The sequence below is a fragment of the Vombatus ursinus genome, unplaced genomic scaffold, assembly GCF_900497805.2.
Source record: "Vombatus ursinus unplaced genomic scaffold, bare-nosed wombat genome assembly UNPS02014932.1, whole genome shotgun sequence".
Lineage (NCBI taxonomy): Eukaryota > Metazoa > Chordata > Mammalia > Diprotodontia > Vombatidae > Vombatus > Vombatus ursinus.
This window is the reverse complement of record NW_020954710.1, coordinates 2,166,578-2,172,582: the sequence shown is the minus strand read 5'-3', so window position 1 is coordinate 2,172,582 and position 6,005 is coordinate 2,166,578. Positions and strand designations below refer to the sequence as shown.

The 6,005-nt window shown below is 52.9% G+C and overlaps 1 protein-coding gene across 2 annotated transcripts in view; it reads left to right on the top strand.

Moving 5' to 3' along the window:
- The first annotated feature begins 157 nt into the window (after positions 1–157).
- LOC114029497 (rho guanine nucleotide exchange factor 16-like) overlaps positions 158–6,005 on the top strand; it is a 70,110-nt gene continuing 64,262 nt past the window's right edge. Inside the window, exon 1 of one of the 2 annotated variants that reach the window (XM_027843966.1) lies at positions 158–173. The gene's annotated coding sequence lies outside the window, so the exon portion shown is untranslated. Of the gene's footprint in view, positions 174–497; positions 544–6,005 lie in introns of those variants that run through there. The other variant, XM_027843965.1, reaches the window with a different exon arrangement.

Below are 6,005 nucleotides of genomic sequence, written 5' to 3'. Positions count from 1 at the left end.
GAAGGTGGCCCTGCGGCTCCGCCGTCACGTGGACTCGTCGCTACCTGGCGCAGCAGGTAAGACGGAGGGCGGGTCGGTGACGCAGGGCCCCGGGCCTTCGGACCTCGGCCAGCCCTTTCGCTGCCTCCCCCAGCTGTCCGGGCTGACAGCGACCCCTCCCAGCGCCGAGCCAGGTGAGCCCCGCCCCGCCCCGGCCGCCAGGTAGGCAGGTGCGGCCGCGCCGGCCCCGCCCCCTTCTCCCTACCCCCGGGCCCGCCTGGCCCAGGCTCGGCGGACCCCAGGCAGCCGGGCCAGCCCCGTCCCGCCGGCCACGAGCGCGCCCCTGGCCCGGCAGCCGGCCGCTCCTGCAGCCCGCGGACAGCCCCAGCCCCATCCCCAGCCCCGCGATCCCGGGCGGGCGGACAGGAAGTGGGAGGGGAGAGCAGCGCGGGGGAGGGGAGGGGACGGCCGGGCGGCACTGCCCTGGACTGGACCGGACGGGACGCCACCGGAGCCGCTCGGCGCTGGACGCTCCGCTTCCCCGGGGGCTGCGCCGGGGCGCAGGTGAGACAGCGGCCGCGGGGCAGGGCACCGGCCGGCCCCGAGACTCCTTTTCTTTCCTTAACTTTTTCGGGACTTTTTTTTTCCCTGCACGTTTTAGGAAGGGGGCACTGTGGCTGCTGGGCGCGCCTTGGAGGGGGCTTGCGGAGGGAGGTCGGGGATGGGGACCCCACAGCTGACGCGTGCGGGGTCTGGGTAGGAGGGTGGGGAACCCGTGGGAAGGGAAGGTGCACTGCCCCGGGACAGCAGCAGGACCGGGGATCCTGGCAGCCAGTTGGGCGGCCTCCCCCCGTCCTTCCCAGGAATTTGGCTTGGTCCGGGCCAGTCCATAGGTGCCTCCTGACCCCTGCTATGCGGCTTTGGATTCGGGGGCCGGGATGTCCCTCCGCGTCTCCTGCGCCCCTTCCCTTCGCCCATTTTGTTCATTTTCTGGGAGATGGAGGGGGGTGGGTGGAGATGAGACTTCTGGAAGGACTTCCTACTCGGCTGGGCTGAGTCCCTGGGGAGGGGCTGTTGAGAGTTAATCTGTTACCTAACTGAGCTGAAAGGTTCGGAGAGACCTCCTCTCCAATGGGAACGGGCGGAGACGGGGAGCTCGGCTTGCTGACCTCCAGCTGGGCTTCTCCGAGGCTTGGGAAGGGAGAGCCTTGCAGCCAGATCCCTCCAATAGCCCCCCCCCCCCCCCCCCCCCCCCGGTATTGGCAAAGTACTCAATACTTTCCCATGCAAATAGCGACCATTTCCATAGTGCTTTCCAATTTGCAAAACACCTTACATTCATTATCTAGTGAAGGGGGATGCTATTATTGTTATTATTATTATTATCCCCCTTTCTTATAGTTTAGGAAAATGAGGCCCGGAGCCAGAGTCTTTTTCTAATCTAAATCACAGTATTTTGGGTGAGCTCCAGAATCAAATGCCTAGGTTTGGCATTCAGAGCCCTTCCTAACCCGGCCTCTTCTTGATTTCCCAGTCATCTTTATTTCCCCTTGGGATCCAGCTGCAATAGCCGGGTCCTTCTCTCCAGCCTGGAATGGTTCACCCTACTCACCTTTGCTTCTTAGCTCCCCTGGCTTGCTTCTTGATAGATCTCAAATCCCACCTTCTATCTGAAGGCCTTTCACTATCCCTGCAGCTGCTAAGAACTCCCTCTGCGTAGATCTCATGTGTGCCTAGTTATTTATCTGCTCTTCCTGCAACCTCCCCATCACTTCCTTGAGGGAAGAGATTATTTTATTTTTGCCTTTCTTTGTAATCCCACGGATTAGGGAAATTCCTGAAATACTTTTTGTTATTCAGTCCCGTATGACTCTTTTTGCCCAGGATCACACAGCTAGTAAGTGTCTGAGGCTGAGTTTGAACTCAGGTCAAGCCTGACTCCAGGCCCACTGTTATCACCTAGCCTACCTCATTGATTTCTTTGGTATGAGGAACTCCCACTACCAGTTCGAGTCTTAAGAGATTGCCGGGAGCATGGAGAGATCTGGGGACTTGTCTAATAAACATTTACAAACCTTATCTAATTTGATTTTCACACTGGCCCTTTGAAGTGGGTGGTGTTCTCCCTCTTCTTTTGTAGAAAATGAAACTCTGAGGGATTATGACAAGCCAATAGTCCCCACCTGTTTACTCTTTACATATGGAGTTCAAACTCAGATCTTTCTGAAGAAGTCTAGCATTCTCTCCAGTGGGTCACCCAGCCTCTCTCAGACTCTTTTCAAGTCCTTTATAGCTCATGAGGGTCCCAGGACTTGAAAATCCAAGATTATGGATGGAGAGCCAGTCCTCACTGCAACCTCCAGTGTGGGCCTGGCCACTGGGGAGGGCGAGCGTCTTCATCTGAACTCTGGCCGATTCTATTTCTAGCTGGCTGTTAGAGACTAGCCTTATAGCTTACATCTTTATCTCCTTCCTATAAGAAATGCTTTGTGTGCTGGTGATAATGCACTGCCTTGTGACTGCAGCGCCTGCTGCAGGGGGATCTCTGGGGGTTGGGTGCCTTTATGTTCACAAGTAGAGAGGGACTCAGGGAATCGTATCATTTTCCCCACCCGTTCTTGGGAGATGGGAAGGGGGAGTCGTGGTCTAGACCAGCACTTCTTAAACTGCGGGTCGAGACCCCACATGGGGTTCCCATTTGGCAATAGTTAAAGGTTTCTGAACGTGCAACCACCAAAAATTAATTAAAAATCAAACGCGTAATGAATCCAAGGTGTTTCTGGCAGTGTTTGCCCATGTTGCAGCTTGCAACTTCCTGCAGCCTTGTTTCTGAACACAAAGCATGCACACTTTGCACTACGTGTGCCCTCAGGCCATGCACTGCCCTAAATGAAAAAGGGTGGTGAGTGGAAAAAGTTTTAGAAGCCCCGGTCTAATGGAAAGAACACACACAGGGCTTCCTACCAGATTCTAGACCCGGCTCTTTCACCGACCATCAGAGTGACCTGCAGAAAGTCACTTAGGTGCCCAAACTAGGCCTCAGTTTCCTTATCTGCCAAATGGGGATAACAGCTATTTCATGGAGCACAGGGAAAATCAAATGAGATAATCCATGTGAAAATATTTTTAAAAGTCAGACGCACTTAAGCCCACGCAAGATGGTGGTTATCAGTAATTATCTCCATTCAACTCTTGGGGAAATGTGGGGATCAGGTCCAGGGGGTCAGGGGAAAAATCTGTGCAGGGTCACTGACCAAGTAGAGCTGATGGTTGCAGATTCCCAGGCCTGGTCTTCCTTATATTGCTGTGGCTTCTTTTGGGTGTCGGGGTCCTCAAGGTGCTGACTGCCCAGGTCCCCAATCACTGGTCCTGGCGCCCCCGGGCCAGCAGAGAGAGGTTCAGAAAGTGTTGCCGAGAATGTGGATGTTCGGCATGGTGACAGACTTTGTGTCTATGCCATACAGCAGGTGATTGATGGACCTGGGTGTGTTTGGTGTAGACAAGACTATCGAGGGGGGAACAGGATAGCTTTCTTTAAGCATTTAAAGAGCCATGAGATTGAAGAGCTACTAGGGCAGGCCAAAGAACAATTGGGTGGAAGTTAAATTGAGGCAGCTTTAGCCCCCATACAAGGAAAATCTTCTTTCTAATGAGAGCTGTCTATAAATTGAATAGACCACGTCGGGACAGAGTGAGCTTCCCATCACTGGATGACTCCTCGTCAGGGGTCAGTGCGACAAGCATTTATTTGGCACCTGCTGTATGCTAGGCCCTGTGCTAGGCGCTGGGGCTAAAAATACAAAGAATGAAACAATCACACTCTTAAGGACCTTACATTCTAATGGGGAGACAAGTTCAGGCATGTTTTTCAGGGTGTTCTTGTCCCAGTATGGATTGAACCCAATGGCCTTGAAGGTCCCTTCTAACTCTGACCTTGTAACTTAGAATCATCACTGTACGGGTAGGTGATGCAGTGGATAGAGTGTTGGGTCTGGAGTCAGGAAGACCTGAGTTCAGATCTAGCCTCAGACACTTACTAGCTGTGTGACCCTGGGCGAGTCACTTAACATCTTTGCCTCAGTTTCCTCATCTGTAAAATGGGGATTGTAATAGCACCTACATTTCAGGGTTGTTGAGAGGATCAAATGAGATAATATTTGCAAAGTACAGTGCCTGGCAAGTAGAAGGTGCTTAATAAATGCTTATTCCCTTCCTTTTTATACAGTCATTTGGTGTATTCTGTGCCCTAGGCCTCAGGCCGCTCAAACACACACACACACACAGTCCAACACAGGCCCTTCCCAGGGAGTTCCACCGTCCCAATAACTCACATTTGGCTGTCGATATAATGTCTGCAGAACGTTTTTCTTACAGCAACCCCGAGGTAGCAGACCTATATAATGATACCCATTTTGCAGATGCGATAATGGGAGTCGGTGATTTGCCCAGGGTCACCAGACTTGAAGTCCATTCTTTCTGGGTCTCTATATGCAGCATTGTTTGCACTAATGCAGGAAGAGCCTCCCAGAAACACAGGCCCTCTATCACCCAGAGATCTTGGTTGGCGATCACAAGCTCTTTCTCCTTCCCAAACAAACAGCCTTTGCAGGGGCAGCGTGACAGGGCCGTCTCTAATAACCACCAGCTCTCCTGGCCCATCCTGGCTCTCCCTGCCTTTATCAGCTGTTCATGTTGGGCCTCAGAGGGGGAGAGCCTGGTGCCCTCCTGCCCATCCCTGGCAGCAGCTGCTGCCTCCATCCCCTCGCAGGGCACTGGCCTTGGCACCCTGACTGTGAATTACTGAGGAAGGGGGCTTTGTGGTCGCCCAGACTTCCCCCGCCCTCCTTTTACAGTTGAGGGTATGGACGTTCTCGGGAGGTTACTGCACTTAGAGAGCTGAAATTTGAACCTCTAACTGAAAATCCCAGCACTCTGCTCACTATACCACACTGGCAAGGGGAGAAACAAGCATTTATTGAGCACCTACTATGTGCCAGGCACTGTGCTAAGCACTTTACAGATATTATCTCATTTGAACCTCCTAACAGCCTTGAGAGATGAGCTCTATTATTACCCCCCATTTTTCATTTAAGGAAACTGAGGCAGACAAGAGGTTAAGTAGCTTGCCTGGGGTTATGGTGTCTGAGGCCAAATTGGAACTCAGGTCTTCCTCACTCTAGGCCCAGTGCTCTATCTAATAGACCCACACCACCTCTATAATGAAATATAAAGGGTCTGCCTAGAACAACCCTGTTTTGCTGAACCAGGAGAATTGCTTTGTCCAGTGATTGCCCTGGAGGTCGCATCTCCAGCTCATTCTTGTTCAGGAACACTGTTGAGCCTAGAAGCACTAATCTGACCCTGTTCCTCCACCTGCTCTAGAATCTTTCCTGGCTCCCCAGTCCCTCTGGGAAAGCAGACAAGCAAAGTAACAAAAATCTACCTCCTCTGTCCCAACATTTACAGGCTCCCCCATGGTCTGGCTGCAGACTTACCTTGTGGTATTTCTCTTCACACGCTCTGTGTTCTAGCCGCGCATCTCCTACCTCTGCCTTTGCGTGGGGTGTCTCCTGTGTGTCTGGGGTGCTCCCTCATTTCCTCCACTGATAGAATCCCTCGCTTCATTCAAGTCTTACCCTGAGTCAAGCTTTTCCTCAGACCTCGAGCTGTTAAGGGCATGTTCTTTCTCTGTCTCTGTCTGTGTCTGTTTATTTCCCCCCCCCTTCCTCTCCCCCCTTCTTCTCTCTCTCTGTCCCTCCCTCTTTCTCTCTGTCCCCCCTTCACTCTCTCTCTTTTCCTCCTTCCTCCTTTCTTCCCCTCCTCTATCTCTCCTTCCCTCTCTCATTCTCCCCCCATCTTTTCTCTCTCTCTCCTCCCTCTTCCTCCTTTTCTCCCCTCCTTTCTGCCTCCCTCCGTCTCCTTCTGTCTCCCTCTTATTCTTTCCCTCTCCCCCCTTCCCTCCCTTTCTCCCCCTCCCTACATCCTTCTCTCTCTCTCCCCATCCCTCTTACTGTCCCTCTTTTTCC